Genomic DNA, 27,612 nt, shown 5'->3' with positions numbered 1-27,612 from the left:
CACAGAGAGTCATTACACTTGCCTATTTACCTGGTTTAGTGTAAGTTAATAACTGAGACCAGGTATTAGTATTTTCTTAACTGGCAATAATGAATGGGGATTTTAGTTTTTGCAACGTGTAGTACAAGGCTAGAAAAACTAGAAAATAGAGCCCTAACAAGTTCTGAATGTTCACTTAACGTAATATAAATCCCAACATCACACAGCAGCTTTTCAGTGAGTATTCCCAAGGATATCAGGTTTTCCATACAGTATCACAAATGAGCAGCTTGGCTGAGGCTTGTGGAATAAAGCAGGAAATTAAAAACATTTCTTGCCTCCTACTAATTAAGAAAAGATTTTTAATAAAACAGAAACACAACCAAGAACATCTTAAAATACCAAATGTTTTAAATGATAGTTTTCTTTAAAATATTTTAAATAATGAATCTCCTCTATTCTGCTTTCACTTAAGCCAGTGAATAGGAGGCCTCTGAATGTTCTACAACCTAAGCCTCTTTTCCAAAAAGGGTTACTAGAAAAATGCATTAGTAAGTGACCTTATTTACTAGACATTAGGGGATAACACGTATTTCACTGTCTTCATTTCCAGTGTGCTGAATGCATACAATTTGCAAAGAACTAGGAAAAAAAAACCTATAGAAATGTAGTATCTATTAGGGAGCTAAGAACCATTAGTTTTTATTTGTGCTATTACTTTTCCATGGAAAGCTCCATGTTTGAAGGACTGGTAAAGCATACTGCTGTTTGTTAGCCTACTAGACCACAGTTTATAAAGTTACAAGTATTGCACTAATAATCAGTGCAAAAGGCAGCATAGCATCTACTGTGAATCTGACTTTTTCACATCTCTGCAAGCAGAACACATAATTTGCAGCGAGTTAAGATATACCTTTTTCCTTGGGCTTGGCTCCTTGACAGAAGGAGCCCTCTGTGAAATTGAGTAAAATCCAGTTCTAGTGTCTTCTCCAGAGTCAAATGATTACAGTACTGCTTGAGGACTTCGGAGCTCTTATTTGTCCTTCTCTGATTCTGGAGGGCTCTCCGAGAAAGTGCACCCTAAGAAAGTGCTGAAGGGCATTTCCCATTAATTGTGGTGGATATATTTTGCAACCGTGAGTACACCTACACTTTAAACGGCATTGCAGTGTGGATATAACTGAGCCAGACCTGGTATGGGAAGCAACCTAGCTGTACATGTAGCTCTGGATGGGCTACGTTAATCTGCTTCACAGGAGATTCAGCCTAACTTATGTACCATTTTCCACTCCACCTTCCTGTGCTAACACGCTCAGGTTTGTCTACAACCTGTGCTAATTTATCTTACTTATCTGTAAGCCATCACTGTACGGTGTTAAGCTACAGAAGACTGCATTTTGAAATGTGGTGGGAGATATCCTAGAAGACAGTAAAAGTCTGACCTTTCATTCTCAAAGTTTCCAGACTTTGATATGCCTCCGTTTGAACCGGGTATCTCAGAGGATCAGTAGCCATGGAAAATGGAGACTTTCATCTCAACTTACTCAAAACTATACGCAAATCTTGCTATTCACATCATGTCTGGCTCTGTTCCTCCACACAGATGCCTTCTAAAGTTCTGTCATGCCCATTAATGTCTTGAGTGTTTGAAGCAACAAAGCTTCCACTAGAAGGCTTGAGAAACTTTAATTGTCATGATGTTTCCCCTGAGAGACTCCTGTTTCTGAATGGCCTTCACAGAACACTGCTATATGGACAGATCATGAGACAAAGGTGGATTGAGGGAGAAGCAGTTGCCCCAACAGTGAATTTTATGTTAAGTGTATTCACCAGACCAAATGACTGCTGCAAAAAGCCAATCACACATCACACAGCCAAGGCCACAGTTTTATATACCAGATCAAGTCAAATGACCAAACTGTAAGCGTGGAATTCAAACAGAACTTTCCAGATCGCAGATTCGTGGAACATGCTAACAGTTATGGCTTTAAAGAAACAAACAAAAAATTCTAAATACACACCTAAGATCGACTGATGATGACAAAGCTGCTTTCTTGTACCAAATGCAGTGCATGTATTCAGATAAACGACAGCTATCTGCGTAGTCGCACACTGAATGAGAGTATCTGGGAAAGGACAGCCAGAACATGCCTAACCCTTGGTGAAATTCTTTTGGCTGAATGATTCAGACTGAAATTTCTGATTTACTTCAGCTAGTAGTGGCAATTTTGCTTTCTTAATAAGACATTCCTTTTCTACAGCAAAAGGTGATAGAATATCACGCTATCTATGCCCAGACCTCTAGCTTTCAATGATCCCATTCAACTGCATAAAATACAAAGCTCTGTACAACATTTTCAGTGATGCAGTTTATGGTACAGCATAGCAATCAAAGTATTCTTCACTTTTAGGTCAGAGTGCTTAAAAGCCTTTTGAGTAGCAAAATGATAACAGGGCATATTGATAATTCATTAGACAAAGGTACTGTTAAACTAGATCCTCTTGTGTAAATCAAGAGTGATTCAACCAAACAATATGCAACACTTGCAAATACAATGTGAACAAATCACATCGGCTTTTGTCTTAAAAAAGCCCTTTGTTTGGGAAAAAAAGTATTCTTCCTGTTGCTTTCCTTATGGTAGCCAGTAGTTCTAAAGATGTGTTAAGAAAAACTTAACTTAAGGGATTAGTTCACAATCTTACTGAGTTCAGCTTGAAAAATGACAGCAGGAATTAAATCCTGGATGCAAACATTTTCTTAGGATGTACATGCAAACCTTTTTCAGGCAAAATTCCTATATATTGGGGTAATATGGAAAAAGCTGGTAGAATTAAGCACTAGAAGAAAACTGTATGCTTTTTTTTTGGTTTCTGTTTCATGGAACAAAAACCTTTTTGATATTCCTAAAATTTGTTACTGCCTCATTTATTCAGTTCCTAAATCTGTCACCCCTGCTAAGGCAAAAGGCAGACTGAATTGACTAAGAGACTAACACAACCAAACATTAATCTCTCCTTGGCTCTGTTACTGGGAAAAAAATTATTTTTTTAATTGCCACATTATTAAATCTTGGAAAAAACTGTGCTTCATAATATATAACTCCAACCAGGGAACATCATCAGTAAAGGGCTATGATGGCATCCAGTAATTCATAAAAACTGCAGGATACTGTTCCCGACCCAAAAAGATAAACTTCTTTTAATACTGTGGATTGTGCAGAAGGGAGCAGACAAGATCTCAAGGACACCGTTTATGAATACACAATTTGTGGCAGCCCCACTGGCAGGATATCAAGTCTGAAGGACTTACTGATCGAACGTTATGTGAATGAAGTATCTGATACCACGTCTGTGTGAGTGTATCATGTCCAAAAGAGATACTACAGCCTCAGATGTGTCTCATACTCTGTGACCATACCAGTGGGAACCACTGGCTTATTACACTCATGGTTCTGAAAGAACTTTAGATCCCACTCACCATCAATAAGAATCCGTGTGGTACGATAACTTAGTTACTCAGAAAAGGAAACTAAAGCACTATGCATTGTAATTATCTTTAAAGACATCGCAGCAACACTTTAGTAACGACATCACTAAGCACTAGATCTAAGTGGAACAAAAAAGGGTCTTCAAAGTAAATGCCCGCTACCTTTTCTATACTCTGCAGTAAATCTTACCCTTGCTTATAGCTGTGCAAAGCCACTGAGCTCAATTCCATTCAGTTACTGATGCTGCATGAGTGTAACTGAGCACGTAATACAATTTACAAGATTGCTATGTCAGAGTCTTGGGATCCTTACAGAAGAGAGTTGAATCAGAGAAAAATAGGGCAGCAGTATGATGAATCAAACAGGTTTATGTATAGAGTGGAGAGAAGGAGGAAAGTACAAGTGAAGAAAATTTAGGAAAACCAGTTTGGAAATTCGCATGCCAAGGAACACGGCAGAAAGCAGGCACAGGGCGAGAAGGTTTGAACGTAATAAAACCAAGTTTGAGTTGATACACAAGGCAAAATTGTGGTGAGTTACAGAGAGGCAGAATTATATGGTTGACCAAAGATGGACAAAAAAAAGATACAAGGGGTTTAGGTAAGGGGAAGGGAAGCAACAGAAGTGTCAAGTCAGCCAGGAATGAGTAGGTCACAGATTAAATGTTACAGGTTACAGGAGTCAGAGTAAGAAAGTATTAAGGCATAAGCAGAGGTGGAAGGTTAAGAAAATTTTGTGTATTATACAAGAATAGACTATAAGAAAAATTGGTACTAATCTGAATATGCAAAGAAAGGGAGAGATGAGGTATAGCTTCTGTTGCCCACTACGCTAATGGGAATGAACATGATAAATAGTAACATAATGACAAAGCAGGAGAGGGTAGGAACAAAATATGGAATTCATTTTGATACTGCAAATACCAGTAAAATAGCTACAGTGAAATGTTAAGAGAACCAGCTAAAGCAAAATTCAGGAGAAAACTGTTTTATTTTGTTGTATAACCAAATTCTCTCACTATCAAGAGCAATCACAGTAGCTATAAAACAAAACAAAACAAAACAAACCGCAACAGGAGAGACTGGGGAGGGAGGAGAGTGATGCAGGGAAGAGATGCATTCACAACATTTACTCTCTTGAGTTATCAGACCACCAACATGACAAATGGCTTAGTTCTTTTAACAGGAAATTCTGTTAAGGGTAAAGGCTGGACAAGGAGCAGGTGAGTGGGTTCATAGCAGATCATTTAGTGTTTTTAAACTTTCTCAGACAACAAGCAAACCAATAAGCACAACTCTTGATCTGCAGTAAAGCTGACAGATGTGCATGATTCTGAGAAACATGCCTTCATTCTATATGTACAGCAGCATTACAGTAGAGATGAATGAGAGACATTATTTGTGGCTCCAGCCTCACACAATCAGCCCCAGACAGAGAAGAACATGACAGGATGAAGTCTGCAAATTGAGGAGTTCAGTCTGGGCACTGTATTTTTAAGTGGATATATACTCCTCATTGTTTGTGATTGATCCTGTCTCAGTCAACAACTGAGATGACATTTCAATCCCAGCTCCCTGAAGTTCAGAGGTCTACAGACTTCTGATCAAAAAGATCCACTGAATGGAATTTTTTCAAGGGCAAGACTATTTAGCACATGGTCAAAAAAACCCCTCTTCGGAAAATAAAACTAACTTGTACGCTCTGAAAATGCTTCAGGGTTTGGTTTTTTTTTTTCTTTCTGGGTGACTCAAATTTTTAAAAAAGAAAACAAAAAACTCTATTCCTTACCTGTGAGGACATTGGTAGTTGGAACAACTGAAGACAAAAATGTAAGATCTAAGAAAGGACCATAAAACTACAGAAATCTTACCTCCCATGCAGTGGAGATCATGTAACATACACCACTAATGCCTGCATTCAAGTGACAGAATCACTGAATAATTTAGATTGGAAGGAATCTCTGGAGGTCACCTGGTTGAAACCTCACCTCCTGAAAAGTCTAAAGACCGATATTGCAACACTGTGTACCAACAGCTTACCAGAGGTCAACAGGAGTTCTTACAGAATGGGAAGGTGTTGATCTCGCTGCAACTCATGTACTCGCAAGCACCAAGGTGTTTCTAACCAAACAGCCTGTCCAGCCTTCACAATGGAGACACGTTCCTTGCAATGACATGGTGGACAAGGGATGCCAGCTATCCAGTCCTCATCCTACCTTCTGCTTGCTTTTTAGGCTGGCAATTATGTACTACAGCTGGATGTGCCTTTCTGTTGTCTTTAGGCACTAACAGCAAACAACCTCTTCTTATTGTCCTGCCTCTGTGAGTCATCAGGATTTACTCACTGATCTGTCTCCTGAAGTGGGTGTCCTGAGAAGCTGCATGTAGATAAGTCCTTTTATCCTGATGTCCTAATCTGGGTGCCATCAACAGCCATTCTTATAGTCCTTCTCCCATCGTTACTATGGTGCTTCCACACCCATACAATATCGTTCACACCCATCAAGGTTCCCACTGCAATTCTCAACAAAAGTAGTCAGGTCTGAAGTTACAGTTGCTCAGGGTCTTGTCCCTTTCAGTTTTGAATGTCTCCAGTGATGATGGGAGGTCAACAACCCCTCTGGGCACCTGTTCCAAAACCTGAGTCACAGTAAAGAATTCATTCATATCCCCCTTGGCTCTTTCACCGATTCAGAGGGCAGATCCAAGGCAAACTCTCATACCCTGCACACTGCTATCCCACACACGAAGCCAACACAAGATGATAAGGAAGGTCTTCAGAGCCACACAAGGGACAGCAAATTGAGTAGATTATATGAGACCTTTGACAGGCATTGACACCTAGCTCCTGTGGTCAGTACAGAGCACAGCGCTGCTCTGGAGAAACAATGCTAGCTTAACATACACCCTCAGCTTCCATAATCCCTAACTAAAAACATACCCTCTTGGAAATGCTGGTTACTACCGTAAGTTTTATGAAACTCTCCCCGAGTCTGTTTGGCAGATGACGTTTTACGCCTCACCTATAAGGTGTTGCCAGCTGGGTCATAGCTTGGGGTCTAGTCATGCCTGAGGGTGGCAATTTCCTCCCTACCTCTACCATGAGGCTGGCCATTAAGGGAGTGTCCTCAGTTTTAGCAAAGGCACTGAACACAATTTCCCGTGTGACTGTCTTCATCCATGGGCTTCTATTCATTACACATCCACAATGCTGTCAGTAAAACACTGAACACTGAAAGGAACATACAAACAAGACTGATTGATTACTTTTACTTGAATCATGCACCAACTGCATGATCAAATAAAGATAAATTTCCTATCTATATATTTTTACAAGAACGGTCATATTTTCAGACTATTTTCTTTGTAATTATTACTTTTTTATTATTCTGATTTTCAAAAGCAGGTCCAATGTATAGGGCGTTTTCCAAGAACAAATACAGAGGAGGGAGTGTGTTGCCTCACACACTATGCTTCAATATACATTACTGTATACTGGGGAAAATACAGAGATATGTGATACTTCAGGATAAAAGCTGAAATTGCAATTTTCACATTGAAAATGAGCACTACTATCTCCTCGTACAAGTAACCACATCAGGTAGAATACTGTTGCCAGTGACTGTTGTTCAACTGGAATAAAACAGTTAATGCAGAAGAAAAGTAGCTTGATATATTTCTTTGAACATTATATTGATAAATTAGTGTTTTCATCTACAAGTAGCATATGTGTACAATAATAATTAGCTAGATAGTTTTATCTGATGTTTGAAAAAAATATTCAGTCATAACTGTGCTCTACAATCAGTCCTCTAAAAGGATATTGAGGGAGGGAGAAAGAGTAACACACACATACACACAGACATTCCCTGCCTGTAAGCCCACTTCAGCCAGAGGACACAAGATCTCTGTATTTAAATGCTTATTCAAGACTGAAGAAAAGAAAGATTTAACAGAATGATCAGGGAGTTACTTAAATAAAAGAGAATCTCCCTTTAAACAATTTTAAGCTGGGACACAATGCCATTATCACAATGCCTTGTATTAATTATTATGTTAGCTCTTTCCGGCCTGTCACAATGATGAACAATAATGATTGCACAATGCGAGATATTCACCATTTAGCTAATTCACTCAGTCTAGGCAGAGGATCAAAGATGGCTCTGTGCTCTTCTATTCCGTAACAACAGCCCTTTTCTGTTCCAAATGTAACTAAGAGAAACTCTGAAACTGGTGTGACCTGTGCCTATCTTGCCTGTCATATCCCAGAGCCTAAAAGCCAGCTGCGGGAATGCAACGGCCACAGCTCTCAACCTCAGCCTTTCCAGGGCAGCTGGCACTGCGGAGAGGCAGCACAGAGATGTCCCACTTCAGTCCCCATCCTCTCAGACTCCACCAGGCTAAGGACCATCTCTGGTGCAGCAGTGCCATTTCTTTGCTTATGCGAAAGAAAAATTGGGAGGGAAAAAAAATGTTTCATGGATATCTGGAGCTGTGCACAGGAAGTGAGCTTTGTCCGTGTCCTCACTGGAACCAGCGGGTTTAAGGGAACAGACCCCCAGTCTTCACCCATTTCCTATCAACACAATTCCCTGTGGTTTCCTCATTGTAACTTTGCTCATCAGTGAATGTATGATGCCTGCTGTTTGCTGCCTGGCACACTGCATTTCTTTTTGCAGATGGGTGAATAACCCATTCACATGTCTGACTAGAGACCTTCTTTTGATGGAGATACGCAACTGGATTTGTGTGGGGCAGCTGCTCAGCATTTGTGTGCCAGTCTGAGTGGCCCAGTATGTCACAGTGGACAAATGACGTCATTTCTGGAGCAGGCTTCACAGGAATTGTGCCACTGCTTAGTGCCATGAATGCTGATGAAATTGCTTTCCTAAGATTTGTTTCTCCTCTCAGAACAATATGATCTTGCAATATATGGGTTCAGTTTGATTTTTTTTCTACAAGTCTTTCAGACTTTGCCTATTATCTGAGTACTCCACACTCCTTCAGTGTATTCTCTAGAAAATTTGATCTGAACATTGCAGTGTCTACTGGTAGTGCAGAGTTTGGTATTTTAATAGGCATACTTCCAGGACAGAAATTCATTCTCATCCACACGCCAGTCCAGAAATCCCACTCCTAATTCATATTTCTTCCCCAAAGACCTATATTTTCCATCTTTCCTACCGTAAAGAAACCAAAACAAACAACCCCCCCCAAAACCCAGCAAACCATTCCAATCCATTCTGACTCAAAACTGATGCCAACTAATATTAATCTCCTTCTCCAGAATTTTCTGACACACCCTACCTGCTGCACTTGTCAGTTTAGATCCCAAATGCTGCACAGCAAAGGCTGTATTGCATCTTGTCCATCAAAGATATTGTTAACATTTTAACAGCAAATAATGAATCTAACCCATCAGCTATGTACATTACTATAACACACACAGACACACTTGAATTTAAGTTGTATGCATATACAAATATCAAAGCAAATGTTGATTCAAATTGCCCCTTGTCAATACTCCAAATGTCCCAAGACAAATGCAATTCTTCAAACATGATCAAAAGAGCTCTGGGCCAGAAGTAATGGGGTAATATTAAACTTCACTTTTCAACACAGACAGTCATGTGCTCATCACTGTATTTTTGTTGTTGTTGTTTCCTAGGAGTTATTTTTGTCATAACATTCTGTCATGCTTCTTTTTGCTCTTTATCAGTGCCTTGGTTAACATTGCTAGTGTGTGAGCAGCAAAATAAAACATACAGGGTAACTCTTTGAAACACCTTTTAAAAAATATCTGTGTTCCAGTGAGGCTGGCTTTTCTGTACTCACACAGACAAGATCATAAATGAAAAAAAAAAAGGTGTGACAAAACTAAGCATAAGGACACAGCACTGCTATTGAAAGAGGTGGAGAGTGAAGCAGTAAAAAGGAGGAGGCATCAAATATGCAGCAGGATTGTTTGTTACAAGTTAATATTTTACAGTCAGTGGATAGATACTTCTTTTTTGGACACCTGCATAGAATTATGTGCACAACTGCTCTTTACTGATCATACTGTGTGAAATTGCTTCTTTTCCTTGAGCAACAGGCAAACAAAAGGTGACAGGGATGAACTTGTTTGTGCAGTAATTTACGGCACTGTATGGAGGCAGTTTCCGCACATGTATCCATGATGTTAATTTACACTCTTGGTCTCTCTGGCAAATATAAATATACATGCATATATTAGCATAATTTAAAATATTATAGCTCTCTTGAGAGGGTAGCATATATAAATGTATGTGTGCACACATACAGAAAACTACAGAAAAGCTGTTACCCTCTCAAGAGACCTACAGTTTCAAATACATGTACACACACTATATGAGCTATCTATATACATGACAAACAGCAAGCCAAGCACCATATTAATGTTATTAAACTGAAAACAAATTACAAGACTGGCACAACTGATGTTTCTTTTTATGAATAATTTTACGTTACTGAAACAGAAAAATAGGCAGACAACTTAATTTTTAACACGGAACAAAGCTCAGAAGGCTGTTCAACTTATTCGTAGCCACATCTGAATAACAAAACTGCATTAGAAAGAAGAAACTCAGAAAGTTTCTTTCTATGTGTTATTGTGACATGCCTCCCTCCTTCCTGTCCCAAAGCCAATGACATTTCTTACTTTTATAATAAGAGTATGTCAACATGTGTTACTGAAGCCTTACATTTACACTGATGAACACACTGAAAATTACCCTCAGTCCCTAAAATCCACACTTCTGCATGAAGCAAATGTTTGGGCCATGTTACAATAAATTCAAGAAAAGAAGCTTCATAATGCAGATGTTGCCAGATCCATAACCATAGCACGTTACTGTGGGACAAGCTATCTGGGGAGATAAAGGCAGGGAGATGCCACTGCACTCAAGGTTTCTCCATTCCAGAGTTATAAAATGCTTTAACTTGCCTGTCAGACAGCATAGACAGGTAAATTACAGAATGATCAAATTTAGAAGGGACCTCTGGAGATCATCTAGTCCAACCCCCTGCTCAAGCAGGTTCACCTGGAGTAAGTTGCACCAAGTCGCATCCAGGTGGGTTTTGAATGTCTCCAGAGCAGGAGCCTCCACAGCCTCTCTGGGCAGCCTGTTCAGTGCTCTGGCACCCTCAAAGTAAAGTAATTCTTCCTCACATTCAGATAAAACTTCTTCCGTTTCAGTTTGTGCCTGTTGCCCCTTGTCCTGTCACTGGCACCACTGAAAAGAGCCCGGCCCCACGCTCATGGCACTCACAATACTTGTAGACCTTGACAAGATCCCCTCTCAGTCTTCTGCAGGCTACAAAGGCCCAGCTCGCTCAGCCTTTCCTCCTAAGGAGGATGCTCCAGGTCCCTCATCATCTTCACAGCCCTCTGCTAGACCCTCCCCAGTAGTTCCCTGTCTCACACTGGGGAGCTCAGAACTGGACAGTCATGAAAGGGAGTTTCATTTATTCTTAAAAGAGAGATGACACAAGATTTACTGGAAATTTAGTTTGTTTGGAATTCTTGCAGGTTCCATCGATACGTAGTATTATTACTTTGTTTTTACATCACCTGCACACCATTAAATTTCAGTTTTGCCTTGCTCCTTCTAAGTCTTGTAAGAGCCGTTTCTCTATTTTCCCATCCAAGAAAGCATCTTTCTTCACATTCCTACTTGAACACATGTACAAGTATCTACATGCTTAAGGTCCACTGAAATTAGATGCATGCTTAAGTGTGACTCTATTGTCTTGAGAAGAAACTTCATATCCTAGGATATGATTTGCCAAAATACAACATGTAAAATAAAGATATAATGCCTGAGAAAACATTCTGGTGAGCTTCCAGGGACTTACCTGCCAGCTGCCAAGCTGGCTTACAGCTTTGGGCTTGATCTATTCATCTGTCCATCCATCCGTCACCAAAGCATCTGAATGTCTGATGACAAAACCAGATGATTCATTGTTGGTATGTTCTCTGTTCTCTCTTTGTCCTGTGGGAGACATGGTATTTTACGATTAAGGTGTTAACATTTCAGGCTGAGAGAAACTTACAGTATAAAGAGTGCAGTTTTTAGCTAGATACTTGTTTTCAATTTTAAAAAGACAGAGAGGGCCAGCAATGAAATTCGTCATTGTCAGATGATCTTTAAATAAGCAGGTACCCATGCCTATCTTCAAGCATAAAATACTACCGACTGGCCAATGAAGAATAACATAAGCTATACAGTCATAAGGTGCTCTTCCTTTTGGTCTTTTTAGATAGATCTCACAAGATCATATTTCATTTGCATTTACTTAACCATTATTCAAGGTGCCAGCCTTGAACTTAATAGCATAAATATCAAGGACTTATCTCAGAGACCTATAGGGAGGGTAAGACAACTTCAGGTCTGCCATGGAGATAGAAGTAATGAGAAATACATTAGAATATTGAAAAATGCAGACAGTGCTTTCACCTAACAACTTTGCTCAAGTGATATGAATAAAACGAGGAATTAACTAAAGAAAACAGCACTTCTCTTCAACATTGAAGTAACTTCTAGTTGCATTGTTATTGTATGAGATTGCTATAGAGAAAGGTACTATTCACATAAGCTGGGTAGCTAACTCACACTGTGAATGAAGCACGTAGATCAAAAATTCCCAGACATTTCTCCACTAATGCCTGCCAGAAGGGATCACCAAATAGGCATCTTTTAAAGGCTGGGCTGAGGACTAGGCTAATAAGTGTTTTCACCAGTGGACTTGAAGGAAATATAAAATAACTTCCAATAAATTGTATGGATTGCACAAAAAATTGGCAGAAAATTAAATAATTAAGAAGACAGCATTATTTGGCAAAGCAGGCTCATTCAAACAAAATGCACCTGAATACATCCAGATACCGACTCTGGAATTATCAAACCAGTCCTTGAGAATGGGGAACTATCCAATGGAAAACAAAAAATCTGAAAGAATATAGAATCATAGAATAGTTTGAGTTGGAAGGGACCTTTAAAGGTCATCTAGTCCACCTGCCCTGCAATGAGCAGGGACATACAGAAGTCACAGAAGACAAATCACTGAGTATGAGATTTTAGCGACATGGAATGGGTGAGGAAGGAAACACAGCTGGCTTTTACCTTTAAATGCCATTACCATTTACGCTTTGGTGAGAGTCAAACTAAGATATTTTTCACAGTTCTAATGTTCACATTCTATAAATTCTATAAAGGATAATAAACAAGTGGACAGTTTTGCACAGAAACAGAGAGATCAGTCACAAATAAATAAATTATTTAGGAGCTGAGTAAAACTCCTTCAAGTGAAGGCTTTAAAGAGCTCAGTCTGTTTAGTTTACCAGAGAATGAGAGGCAACTTGATTACAGGAATAAAGCATCAGGTACAAAAGTTCTCTTTGATTTAGTGGACACAGTAAAATGTCTGCAATATACCGAAAGCAAAGCCAAGTACTAAGGCATTACAAAAAATCAGCTTTCCATTGGATATATGTATTACAATACAGTTTTAGTCATTCAATCACACATCATTTTCTTCCACAGGAAGCTTCAATGGGTGTGCAGGATAGTCGGCAGTTATTTAGTGAATGCTGTGTGTTATTCTCATTGTTTTAATTTGTGGCCCCACAACTCACTCATTGTACCATTTAAACCCAGCACCAAACACAGCACCATTTCTTTGATTTTCATTTGGCTGTCACTTTAACAGCATTCGAGTATAATTCAGTGAACTGAAAAAGATGCAAGAAGATAAAAGCCCTCATTACACACACGTTACACAACACTCCACCTGGACAAAGGGCAATTCAAACACTACCCAAAATTTCTGCTGAAGGTGTTTATAAAATTCTAGTTGAATAAACTAAATATTTTCAATAGTGGTAGAAGCACTAGTAAGCCTTTTCAAGCTTTTTTGAGAGTTACCTGTAGGAATTGTTTAAAGAGTGAAGGGCCAGTATGAGCTTGAGGTTTGAGTAGGTTTGTTTCCACCACAGAAAACTGCTGTGGAAATACTCCAGGTCCCCCATCATGCATTAGGAGGCAAATGGCTTCTGCAGGTTCCTGGTAAACACCTGCAGGGCAGCTCCTCGGGGGTCAAACCATACTTTCACATAAAGCTATTCCACAGTAAAAGCTTCAAGGTCAGATGCTTTTTCAGGCAGACTCTGATCAGGTCACTGCTTGTGAGTCACCAAGGGGGGAATATTTCCTTTCTGTTCACAGGAGCACATCTCCTGCCTGAGATTTACAGACTGGCTATCCATCTATCATCTGAAACAGGAATTTTCTTTCTTTGCCATGAACTGCCTGCCGAGATGAGCTCCCCTGCCCGGAACACCACCTGCCCTGAAACTATAATGGAAAGGTTTGGGTTTCCTGAATAAGACCTTTTGCCACAGATATTGCCGCTGAAGTCTAGAAGGCTTACAAAAGGGGGCCTAAAAGAAGCCTTCAGCCTCTAACTGGGCCACCCACTGGGAGGAACTGGAGTAGTCTAGTATCTACACATTTTCCTGGCTGGGGCTCCACCAGCCTGTCCTAATTCCAGTCCCATCTCAACCTGACTCCTCATACCAGTCCCAGGTAACTCTCTCACCATGCCCCTTGATTCCAGGGCTACTTCTCCATCACAGGCTGCACATCAGACCCCACCTCGTTCCCCACTGCAGCCCCATATGCTTCAGGTTTTTTCAGGATTTGCTACAGCTGTTCTCAAATCCAGATTGTCACACCCTTTTCCTCCTACCAGGCTGCCATTTCTTCTAATAACTTGGGCAATTCCTAATTGAAGCAGGAAGCTGAGAGATAAGACAGTCCACCCGCTCCTCTCCCCCCATCCCCAATTTCTGAACACCGTGGCACCGGCAGTAGTAATCTTTATAGATGCTACTTTCAAAACGTAATACATCTCTATAAAACTCTTGTGAACCTGAGCCTTTCAGAGAACCACAGCTTTGTTACACTTTGGCTACGTTTCCTGGAAATGACAAGAGACATCAGGTAAACCCTTAATGACTACCAAATCTCTGTTCAACACCTTGGAGATGATGGAGCATCTTAGGTTTTCACAGTACCTGAACTAAACTTAAATTGCCACTGTGTAATTTAAACTTTTACTGAATATTTGTGTAGATCTTGCCTGGAGAGTTAATGAAAGACTTCTGTCTGGGGAGTTAATAAAGACTTCCATCCATTTGGAAATTTACCAAAGTTAAGCCCTCACAGGAACATCCCCTCATTTCAAAATAATTTATCTGTAAGCCACCATCAGATCCAAAAAACTGGATTCATCTGTCGATAATGAAAAAGACAAAATGGGAAAAGGAAAGGTATGCTTTAACTATGACATTTATTACGCCTAAAATTGCTGTGCTGCATCATCTCTGCAGGAAAACCAAGCTGAATGAAACCACAAAGGACTGGGTTTAAAAATTGCAGCATTATAGTAGGTTAAATGCCACACATCTTGTACTCCTTTATGTGTCTCTGCAAATGAATTTGAAACCTAAGGTACATTTCCAGGAAGCCTGAGTTCTTTGGAGTTTACCACAGCACTCTCACACTTGCAAAAGCTTTCTTTATAGTAGAAAGTCACAATTATCACTATGTTACACTACTCTAAGGTACACATCTGCCAATACTATATTACTGTCAGAACAGTAGTTTATATTGAATAGGGAGCGCTTCAGCACACAGCACGTTGCAAAGGCCACAAGAGAATTTCCTGAGCTTTGCTCTCCAAGGATCCCTAAAACTCCTTAGCAACCTTGCTGGAAGAACTGAAATCACAGCCTCTAGACAGCAGGTGTTAAGTGTCCCTGTATACTTGAAATAGCTGCTGGCTACAGAAAGCACACATACATCTCCAGAAAAAAAAAAAAAAACATTTAACAGAGTCATCAAACCTAGGATATAGACAAACATGTTAAACTCAGACTGATAAAGCAAGTTAAATACTTGCAGGCACACTCCTGCAGTGGCCTTGTATCACTGTACAGAGTGCACAGCCTTAAAGGCTGCTCTCATGACAATTTAAGAACAGGCTTCCCATAAACCCAGTCTGGATTGAGGAGCATCAGAAAAGTGTGAAATGACAGTCTGAGAGACTGTGATCCAAGTGCTGGAACTGTTTAGACTAGACCATTAGAAGCCCTTATACATGTCAAGTTATATTATGGGACATATTATCTACAGTGAGCTATCGCGTTCTTTCCTGCTACTGCCTCAACTACTGTGGTGTTTCTTCCTCTGATAAACTTCATCAAGTACAGTTTGCAATTGCTCCACAAGGAACAATTTCAGGACTGAAATGTCACATGGCAACATAACCATAAATATCTGGCCTATCCCTTTAGCTTTTAGGGCAAGATTGTATTGAGTTCTGATGTCTCTCATTCTCTGCCATGCAGAGGGAATATATTCTTAAGGGAATAGAAATCCCCAGGTCTTTATTATACACAGCTGACCTTTTATTTCCTGCTAGGTGCATTCAATTTCAGATAGGCCAGAGTATGGTCTTGAAATTATATTTTCCCCCATGCTAAACTAATCTGAGGTCTCCATTTTTTCACATTTAATAAACTCAAGAGTGTGCTTTTCAGTGTTGCATGAAAAAGAGAGGTCATTCAGAAGGTTAACTTTTTCAACGAAACAACTATTGTGACACTTCCAAAAAGCAAAGGACAAACATTTACAAACACTATGCAAACCACTGAAATCAACCTAAATAAGACATGCCACTATTTTTTTTGTTTCTAACAAACCAGATCTGAATTCCACTCTATTGCTATATTACTCATTGAAATTTTAGATTGCGGAATTATTAACCTCGATTAACCCTCATCTAAAACTTAATTTCAGTTGTACATCTCTTGCAAGAGAAGCCTGTCTCCATTTTATATGTTGCTTGTATTCATGATTGCTGAAAAGAGCTGTATCTTCTCTTTCCACCCCATAAACATTTTCACATCGTTTACTTAAACGATAGTGGTAGCTCCACTTTTCATTTAACAGTCACTATTTTTATATAGCTTTCGAACTTCTTACAGTCAATACTTAGCCTTTCGGTTCTGATATCCTGCTATTACTGTATGTACTGTATGTCCTGTATACCCTATATACTGTATGTGTTTTAAATCTCAAATAATCTGATACTCGTATTACATATTACTTAAAATTTCAATTCTTGCCCACCCACTCAATGATAGCCACACTCCCCTCATCTCACATACTATTTCCCCCCTCCCTTTTTTTCCCCCCTCTTGTTCATATCCAAGAAGATTCGCATCTAGAGGATCCTGCTGGCTGCAAACATGTCACAGTACAATTTTGCCTTGGCCCATCGACCAGTTTATTTCCTAAATCACTCAGCAACGAACCGTAATGGCTGCTCCTCAGGACCTCATCATGCAATGTCAGCCGTTCTGTTATCATGGGGAAGTTGCTCTGAATTTTAAAGTTCTGCTGAAATGCACGGTTATTCACACAGCCACTGCAATTCAGATGTTATTCACACAGCCACTACAAGCATCGCTCGGGTAGTTCCCCTGCTAATGACCTTCCCATCGACCCTCCGACATGTCTCAAGAGTAAGGGTGGCTAATTCTTGGCTGGCTAATTCTTGGCTGAGCCCGGTTGCCCGAGGTGAGCAGGCGTTGACCATCTCTACCATCTTACCTCGGCTCCAGCTTCTCATGAGCCAGGCTGACTGGCAGCTACAGGCTCATGTCACGTAAAACCTTTCGGTACACTTGCTCCTAAAAACAAGCAGTAATTTCTTCATCACTCTTCAACCCTGACCTCTTGCATTTATTTATTTATTTGTTTCAACTAAGAAGCGCGCTTGAAAGCTATCATCCTATTCAACATTACTTTATAAAGCTGAAGAAATTAAACTTTGGAACCCCAACATCTCCACGGGGCGGGGGGCATGGAAATCTTTATAACAACACAATAAAATTCTTAGGACCGAGGGTAACCACAGGGGCCGGGGGGGGAGCGCCGGGGGAAGGCCGAGCCCACCGGTTGCCGCCCAGGCGCGGAGCCCGCCCGCTCGCTCCCCACCGCCGCCGCCCGGACAGCGGGCAGAGCGGCCGGGCCCAGCGCCGCCAACAGCGGGGCTCCGCCGGCGGAGCCACCCCCGTGCCCCCGGCGCTGCCGGGGCGAAGTCGGCAAGGGCCCGGCTGGGGCGTACCTGCTCCCCGCTTTCCATCAGTTACCACAGAGGCGGGCGGAGGGACGGAAGCGCCCCCCGAGCCCCCGCCGCCGCCGCCCGGGAGCCTATCCCGCAGCCGTCACCGGGCGGCAGGTCCCCCAGCCCCACCGCCTGCCACCTGAGGGTGGCCGCGGCCGCACGCCGACCGCCCAGCCGCGGCCGCCGGGAGCCCCTCGCTCCCTACCTGTCTGGGGAGCTGCAGGCGGGCGGCGTGTCTTCGGGAAAGGGAGCCTCGTCCCCTCAGCCCCGGCGCGGCGGCGGGCAGCCGGCTTTGTTACTACTCGGAAGAGCCGCGGATCAGCGCCGTCGCTATAGAAACTGGCTGCGCCTCGAAGCGACACCGGCGAGTGGCGGGAGGGAGGCGGGAGCCGGGAGGAGGTGCGGGGTGAGCAGGGAGCCGTTCATTCAGGAGCGTCCCGGCCTCTTCCTCCGCCGCCGCCTGCAGCCAGCCCCCGGCACCGCCCAGCCCGGCGGGTGGGAAGGCGCCTGCCCGCCCTCACCTAACCCGCTGCCCCGGGCCCGGACGGGGCCCTTGCCCTCAGGGCAACGCCGCGCTGCCGCCTCCTCAAGAGATTTCCCCCCCAAACACACACAGGGGTACATAAGCTCACACTCGCCCCCTGCCTCGCCCGCTCCGAGAGCCGACCCCGGGACAGCGAGGACCCTGTGTGCCCACAGTGTGACCCAGCGAGTGCCCACACCACGAAATGGCGGGGGTTGACCTGGACTCTTGCTCCTGCCCTCACTTGCCTTTGCAGCCTGTTTGGTCCTGGAGCGCTGGGACCAAACCCACAAGCCCGGAACCAAACTTTTTTAGCAACAGCACTTCATCTTGTAAAAGTGATTTTGCTCCACACCCTCTGGTGAGGAACTCCTTTTGTGTGGGAGCCCTCTGGCTGGCCAGCAGCCTGGGGTTGCTGAAGCGAGAGCCAAGGGCCTTGCCTACTGCTGTGCCTTTCGGCTGATGGGCCCTGGTGCTGTGCAGGCAGCAAACGGGAAGGGAAACACGGGTGCTGGGAAGGGAGAGGAGGGAAAGGCTGGAAATGCGTCAGGGTGAAGCGGCCAGTTGGGTGGGAGATGCCATTGTGTCCTGACGCTTGTGAGGTTCAGGGTCTCCTTCGTGTTATCCTGAGTCTGGGGGATGGTGTGTTTTCAGACAGCAAGAACCTACGGCGTGTCACGTCTTCACGTCCTCCCTGCTTGGCACAACCAAAAGCAGCTGAGGCAGCTCCTCCTTTCTTCTTTTCCTTTGTGTCCACCGAAGGCTCAGTGGTACCCGTTTGTTGAACCTATTCTCTTCTAATTTCTCTCCCTGAAACATTCTCTCTTGCCATAGTAGTAAAGTTCACAAAGCATCCTTCAAAGTGCAAGCTGGGCCTCTCCTTTTCTCTTTCCCTGGTTTATATTGATTAAATGGGCCTTCCGAGTTTGCCAAACAGAGGAAACCCAGCATCCAAAGTGCAACTCGGAGGCTGCATTATCCATCTCAGCTACTGCCACTGCTAAGCTACAGGGGATGACTATTAAGTATCGGCACTGCAAGTCACTCTGAGCAGACGAACCCATGCCAAGAGCTGCTGGCACACTGCAGAAAATGCTCTTCAGGAAGAGTTTGCCAAAGACAAGAAAGACCCCCCACAGGAGCTCTTCACAAAACAACGCGGCTCACAGCAGAGCTGCTGGCAGACCGTAACACAGCCAAATGACAATGATGGCACAAATAAGGGAGGCAGAATGTTGGGTATGAAAGTAGGGGGTCACCATGTATCTATCTATCTATCTAATTTGCATGCTAAATACTAATTCTAGAGTTTAAAAATTAAGATAAATCCAGTCAGAGCATAGCAGAGCTGCATTAATTTTTTTGTTTTACCTTATAGTAAATTCGCTTGCTCTGAGGTGGAAAAGAGTCATGTTAGAGAAGTGAAAAATCTGCTACATGCTGGATCTTATAGCATAGAAGAAATTCTGCTCATTTTTGCTTTATATAAAATAATGTTTTCATCCTATTAATCAAACCATATTTGTAATAAATATAGTTCTTTGAAAAACCTGAAAGCTGGAAAGCAATTCATATTCTAAAACCCCTTGGAAGAGTAACGATGCTTTTTAACTGAAGATGTGTTTAGAAAAGAGAGAGTTTAGTGACACAAATGTTGCTACAAGAAATGGTCATTGTTCTGACAGCAAGGAACACAATGCTGTTGCTATGATGCCTATTCATTTTGCAAGAAAAAGAATTTCATAGCACTTTCTCCCAGGTGCTTCCACCTGGGAGGGCTAGAAAAATTGTAGGAAAGACTTACTTAATAGCTGGTCTTCACTGATACAAAGCACCTGACTATTGTTATTATTTCGTGTGTTCCTGGGGCTTTTAATTTTCAACGCAGTTTTACACACGGACTTCTAAATGTGTGTGCCTTTCTAGGCTGAAGGTAAAGAACAGCATTTCCAGAAGGTGCAATTGGGACAATTAGGTGACATCTTAAAAGAGTCGCAGGCAGGCACAATCCTGTGTCTTAGTGTTGTGCAGATATCTGTGCCTTCTAGATTACTTTTCCAATCAAGGTTATGATAATACTTTACTGACAGAGATGAGCCATTTTAGTAGATGGATGTCACCTGTATCTTTAGGACAGAGCCTTGGCCGGTTCACCATTCTAGTGCTTGTAAAGTGTTTTACTGTTTTGTTTTGGTTTGTTTTTTTTTTAAAAAAAAACAACCTCTACTTTGAAATGCTTGAGATGTATTTAACTACCTTAATGTCATTTGGATCCTAACTTTTGTAATAGCATTTACAAAGTAGGGCAGACTTGGAAAGTTGATGCTCGAGCTGTTTGTAGTCACAGTTCTGTAAGTTATAGTGAGGGGACGGAAACAAAAAAAGATATTACACTATTACATTGCAGTAACAAATTGGTATTAAATCAGCATCGAATTTTGTGGCATTTTAGCACTAAGCTATCCTGCCTTTGTGTTTTGACACTTTGTCCCTATTTCTCCTAGTTTGGGTTAAAGGACAAGGCTTTTAAAATCTGCAACTGCAATGTCTTCTGGCAACAGTTTTTAGGGAACACAAACTTCCTTGGGGGAGAGTGACCAAAAAAAAACCAAAAGAAAGAACATTTTAAAAAAGCGTGTACTGATATGACCATTGCCAGCTTCTGACTCAGCAGTGATATGTGCATCTTTGTTATCGTAGATGATTTTTTCCAGTAACTTGGTGTACTGAAGGAGTTCATTGTGGAACACTGAACAAGTGTTAACACTCACACGGAGCAGGAGAACAGCTTCTGATGGTGTCCCCTCTCTTTTGCTGTTTGTCCTTGCTCTAAACGTCATTCATCCCACCAAACACTTACTCTACTGAACTATTTGTTCCCTGTAAGCAGAGCAAAGTATCCTTAGCACAGCACTGAAACATTAAATAATGCTTCAACGGAAGGAATGAAACACATTCTTAGCACATCATATTAAAACAAAAGAGAGGGTTAAGCTATGGTAAAATGGAAGTAAGAATATTCAATACTAGTATTAATTATCATGACTACTACTATTATTAGGATTGTGGGAATCCAATGCACCTGGCACTGTTTTCCCAGAGAACAAAAATTTAGGCATTTTCTGCCCGGAGGAGTTTACCTGAGATTTAAATGTTTTTCCTGAGGGCCTGGAATGCCATTAGTTACACACCTCGGTAGTGACGAGCGCAGTGGGGCCTAATTTAATTGCGGCCTTTTAGATACCTGTAATATAAATTTTAAATAACATACTAATTTTAATAATAATTCTGTCAAGAGAAAGTGCAATATCATTTTTCTGCGTCTATAGGTTAGCAGTCCTTTTGGAAATTAGAGACTCTGGAACCTGGAAAATGAGTTGAAATGGTAATTGAATGAAGCAATAAAACATGAATATGCTAAGATAGGGGATGAGCTCCTAGGTTCTGGCTTTGTAAGAGGAAAATATGCTTTCCCCAGGGCTATCTTTCAATTGCATTTCCTCAGACTTCTCCTGCTCCCCACCTCTTGGGCAGAAATGTGTGGTTTAAATCTTTGCTTGAGATTTCTGCATGTCCTGTAGAGACAAAGCCAGAGCGGTACTGGAGGGACTGGAGTGCCTACTGGACACAGGCGCTCCCCAGCTCAGCCAGTGGCTGCTCACAGGTGCCGCTGGCTGGGTAGAGCCACAGCAGCAGTGGCTGGAAGTAGTTTTTAGGGGCGAGGGACATAAAAAGGTTATTGAGGGGAGGAGGGCTTGAGAGGGAGCACAGTAGTTCCTAGTTCCATGGTATCTGGGGTACACATTTGGATTCCCAGTCTTTCTATTTCTATACTTCTTTATTTACCATGTTGGGGAGATACTGGCATAAGGAAAACCAATTATGTATAAATATATCCAGACTTGCAGCAGATCATTTAACAAAATAATTATCAGATGTTTATAAAGGCTCTCCTATCCAAACTTGTGGTAGGAGAGAAAGTACCGTTGAGCATTCAACACTGTGAGAAAGCAAATATTATTACTATCTGGTTGACTTTCAACATGACCAGGCTGGTGCCTGCCCTTCACCATGAAGTGCCATGCTGAGGTACCACAGCTACTCAAAACAAGGCAGCGAAGGAGCCTGCTGAGAAACAGGTGGTACGTGAGCTGAAGTGCGCTGCTCTACCATTGTAAACGTACTTGACTGTGTCTGTGCTCACCGTGCGGGGCAGAGTAGATCTATCCCGAGTGTACACACTTGCAGCCCTGCTGTGGTAGCATGGCATCTCAAGGAAACACATGAGTAAAAAAAGGGCACATAAAAAATATTATTGGTCTGGAAAGAGGTAAAATGATGTGACGACATACAGAACGCATACCGTTATTTGATTTTGCTTACTGTAGAAGAGCCTCAGAGATAGTGAAGAGAAGCCTAACCTAAGTAGTTGAATAAACGCCACAGTGGCCAAAGGGATTAATGCTAGGAAAGCATAACTCTGGATGCCGTATTTAGTGTTACTCACATAACCTACTGGGATCTTAATTGAGTGCAACTGCTCAGAAAAAAAGATCCTGGCATTACTGTGGAAAGCTCAGTGGACAGCAGTGTTCAACAAAATGCTAGTGGGAAAGAAAAAGTCAGGCTGGAAATACTGTAATTCCCACAGATCTGTTATTTGCTACATCTTGAATATTTTGGTCAGCTCTGGGAACTCGACTGCAAAATAGATACAGCAGGGAGCAACTGTAGGCAGGCATTGCAAGTGATTAGAGGCTGAGAGAGAAAATTTTCTATTTGGAGAAACTGAGAAGATTAGACCTGTTTAGGGATGGCATGAAGAAAGGACATGATAGGGCTTGATAAAAAAATAATGAATGGCACAAAGAAGATAAATCCTGCATTTCTAGTCATGCTTTTTTCATAATTTAAGAAAAGGAGTTCATCCAGTGGAATTAAAAAGATACAAATTTGAAAGTGATGAAAGGAAATATTAGCTATTAAAGTGAAAGCATTCACTGTTACTTGAGATAAAATTTAAAGAAAGGATTAGATTGTATAAAACTTGTAGAGGGATAGAAGCCTTCATATTTCAAAGCATAAGCCTGTCATTAAGCTGGAGGGACAGGGAAGGGAGCGTTAACAGAAACTGCTCTTTGGGCAAATTACTGAATTTCTTGAAACGTCTTCAGAAGCTTCTGCTGGTGGTGATTAGGGGGAGAAGGTATGGCAACAGACGATATTGGTTCTCATCTGATATGCAGATTCACTTTCTTATCCAGGAGGGACTAAGCCCCCCCCGCCCCCCAGTCACCCATTTGTGCCCGAGTGAACATCCTTCCCAGTTGCACAGCACTGGGTGTTCCTCATTCTCACCGAGGACTACATTGCCAGGAAACTACAAACCCTTCTTTTTAAACTCATTTGCACATCTGGCCTTTAGGGACTCAGGTATCTGAAAACACACCCATGTGACAGGTAGTGTCCTGTATTTGTATGGACGTGCTCTAATTAGTCCTCCCAAGCACCACCCGATTCCAGTCTGAAAACCTCTCAACTACTGGAGCTAGTAACCCTCTGTGTGTTTCATACTTAACCCAGCTCAAGGGTAGATTAAATACGTGACCGTTAGTGTTTCTTCAAATGGATGCGAACTTACTAGGTGAAAAACAACAGAGGCTTGGTACTTTGCAGACAGAACATTTTCATTATTTTAATATGTTACAACCCCCAGTCAGTGAGTCACTTTTGAAATTTTCACCTCAAGCCTTGCAGTCATTAGTCATCCAAAACTCCAAGATTGTACTGGAGACATTAGGAGGTGGGGTTTTTTTCCATAATCAGTTAGATTCACCATTTTAGATAGGCATTCTTCGTATAGTGGGAGCTCAGTACAACTACATGCTAAATGTACCTGGCAAAAAAGTAGGGACTTAATACGTCTTGGGAAAGGTAATAATGTGACAAGATCACACACATCCCAAGATGTTCAGCCAGCTGAAAACTACTTACACCTCACATAGCCATTGCTTATATATAAACTAGAATTACGCTCAAATTTTATGGTGAATTATGATGCCAGTACTATAGAGCACTACTACGCTTAGTACCTTCTTACTCTCTTACAAGCTACATCACCCAAACAAGCTCTCAGGCTGAAGCTATATGCCCAGTACACAGGAATCACAGTTTTTCCATGCTATTTGTGCATTAAACCAGCCTGCGATTGTTCAAGTAGATTGACCAACCTATACTACACTTCAACAGATTCAAAATGTGCCCTTCTTTTCTTGCCTCACATAAAAAAACCACAATTACTGTCTCACAGCTGGAATCTGTGCAGCTATTTGGTACCAGCAATGGCCGTTCCCTTTGCATTTTCCATCCACATTAGGAAACATGATGCCACAACTAAAGCAACTGCAGAAAAGTGTAACAATTGCATTTCAGTAGTCATTTGCCATCAACACCATCTATATGATGTTTTGTTCTGTTGTTTTGGGATTTTTTTAAGCAAGGATGTATTTCCATTAAAATGTTCGTGAACCATTACACCTCCCAGCCTTGCACCAAACAACAGTAAGGAATAAAATACCAGTCTAATGGGAGCTCAGCTTTCCCTGGGATGTGATTCTGTGTCTATCAGTGGCATGAAATCGGTAGAATTTACATTATGTGCTTGTGTCTCAGTTTTTTTGAGGTATACTAGTTCCCAGAGGAAATACATATTCTGCATGATATAAAGGGGTTGATAGGGTAATGTTGATTACACTGTGAAAGAATATCAGCAGCTCTAATGCTTACAGCCTGACTAATCACAGTTTGCTGCTTCTTAAGGTTTAAAAAAATGAAACCAAAAAACTAAACACTGCAGCTTTTACGTTTAAAAGACTAAACCTGAGAAGCCAAAGAAAGACACTGTAGCTTTTCCTGTCAACTTCCTCTTTACTTTGAATTTATTTTTTCTTGTTTCTTGGTTAAATGCACATAAAAGAGTTAATGATGCATATAGTAAGAAGGCCACCGAAGGCAGAAAAATGTTGAATAAATGTTCCTGCATCACTAAGATCTGTAAGCCCCAATAGCAATTTCAATATCTGAATCAATGATTCGTCATTAATTATTGCTGTCCTAAAACCAGATTTGTATATAATAAATTTAACTCTTATGTTAAACGTTGCTTGCCTTGTGGAAAAAAAAAATAATCCTTAAGTTGTCTCATGGTAGAAGTGAATTGGAGAACCAAAGTAAAAAGTGAACACAGAAAAATTTTTTGAAGAGGCAGTAACTCCGGGATTTTAAGTGAATTTGAGGACAAGGGAAGAGTTTCAGAAAGGTAGGCTTCAGTTAGGAAAAAAAAAATACTGTTTTGAAGTAGTACTTATTAAAGAAAGAAGTCAACTGGTACAGTCTACATTTAATTTGGAGTCTTCCTTTACTCCACTTTTCATCATTTTCAGATTTAACTGATAAGCACAAAACACAAAATCTGTTTTTATCCCTGTAATCAATAAAAGTCTTACTAAGGTTGGTTTAGGTCTTCGCTCTTCTACAGCTTGTGGAGAGAGTATCGTATAGATTGACCATAGAGGATTTACTCTCCAACTCATCTGGAATAACTAGGGTTGTATTTAGAATTGTAAATCACAGTGGACACTTGTGATATGCAAGGAAATTTAGAGTAGCTGTTTGAAACAGTCACCTGCAAACAGCCAAATATATCTTTTGGGAGCTTATGCCGTTGCTAACGACAACTATTATATTCCATGATGGTGGTACTCTGCCAAATAAAAACCTGGTAGAAGGTAGAAGAACTGAAAATGTGAAAACCATTTTGCCAAATAAAACTCATTTCAAAATGGATACAGCTCTTGAGTTTAATCAGGGAATGGAGTGATTTCCTTTAGGTGGGTCAAAAATATGAAATCTACACTAACAGGACGCATGGACATTTGGTTGTTTTTTTTTGAATGCTGTATTGTTTCCCTCATTGGTTATCTGCAGCTGGTGGTAGTATCGCACCCAAACAGTGACAAACTGTTGCAAACATGAGACAGTTTCATCTAGAAAATAAGATGTACAAAGTGATGTCTGACCTTGTTTGAGGAAAAAACCCCAACCCAACCCAAGTAACAGAATGTTCTGAAAACTATTTTTATTTCATGATGCCTCATGTTAAAACATAACTTGGCATCTGACATGTCACGGTTTTAACATTTCAGTGGCTAGTTGAACAGACAAGACTATCTTTTACAACCTCACGGCACTTTAGGTGGGATGTGGTAGCTTTTGATTAGTGGACTGATTGGGAAGTTTCAGGGAACATTTCAATCATTGGCGGGAACAAATTCATTGATGTGGGTGCAAACTAGGGTGGAGGGATGCCCAAATGGTGATACAGACCCCCACAGAGTTTTATACTTAAGAGTTAAAGAACACATGATTAGTGGCTATCAGTCCCTACAACTTTAATTCTCACTGTCTGTAGTCACATGGATTTTTCCCGTGTCATTACTAGGTGAGACTGTGGTGAGCTGCTGGTGTCTGTCCTGCCCAGCCATATCTGGAAACCCACAGGAACAGCTAACATCTGCAATGCACTTGCTAAACTCCCGTTGATCAAAGAGCCAGTTGATGGCAGGAAAACATGTAAATCTCAATACACTACTCACTGTATTTTGGCCCTATAATCCAGTTGTGTTCAAAATATTGACAGCTTGGAAGAGAAAGAAGAGAAAGGAGTAAGAAATAGGAGGAGGTACAAAAATTAGGAGGGGAGCGCATAGCTTCTGGTATGGAGGTGATGTGGATTTCAGTACGGAGTGCAACACAGATCTGGCATGAAGGAGAAGACCACGGCTTAAGCAGTATGTGAAAGGACCAGCAGAAACATTGGTATGGAAAAGGGAGAAAGGCAACAGAACTGGTTGGTAGCCTGATGGGAGAAGCCCAACTGGGTGAAAAAATGGTGTAGAGGCTGTAAGTACAGACCAAGCTTTTTGGGAAAAGATGTGGAATGTGTCACAAAAATACCATCTTTAAGGAATGTGACGTGAGCCTGCACTGGTGTGAGAATGGGGACAATGGGACACGTCGTATGGGAAGCAGAAAGAAAATTATGATTATGCAGGTCATATGGGGAAATGAGGGCTACTAAAGTCTGAAAACAAAGGTGACAGACGGGACACCTGTGGGGAGACAACGTGAGAAGCCTTGTCTACCTCAGATGCCACAAGGTGAATGACTCCTGAAAACAGCCACAGTGGTTGTAATGAAAGTGTCACTTTTTGCATTTGAGGGTTACCGGTTATCGCACATAACACGAGGCGGGTGTTCCAATAGCTGTACATGATGGTACTTTGTCAAGAGTCTCCTCAAGCTGTGCAGGAGACAAGTTGAGAAGAGTCTTAGGGCCTGTCCAAAATGA

General features: G+C 41.6%; 1 protein-coding gene across 2 annotated transcripts in view; it reads right to left on the bottom strand.

Moving 5' to 3' along the window:
- RNF182 (ring finger protein 182) overlaps positions 1-18,115 on the bottom strand; it is a 31,749-nt gene extending 13,634 nt beyond the window's left edge. For both annotated transcript variants that reach the window (XR_008731629.1, XM_055706507.1), the window contains exons 1-2: positions 17,886-18,115; positions 11,342-11,478 (exon numbers count right to left, since the gene is read on the bottom strand). The gene's annotated coding sequence lies outside the window, so the exon portion shown is untranslated. The remainder of the gene's footprint in view (positions 1-11,341; positions 11,479-17,885) is intronic.
- Between the last annotated feature and the right edge of the window lie 9,497 nt (positions 18,116-27,612).

This window comes from Falco cherrug, chromosome 3 (assembly GCF_023634085.1).
Source record: "Falco cherrug isolate bFalChe1 chromosome 3, bFalChe1.pri, whole genome shotgun sequence".
Classification (NCBI taxonomy): domain Eukaryota; kingdom Metazoa; phylum Chordata; class Aves; order Falconiformes; family Falconidae; genus Falco; species Falco cherrug.
This window is presented reverse-complemented; position numbering and strand designations above follow the sequence as displayed.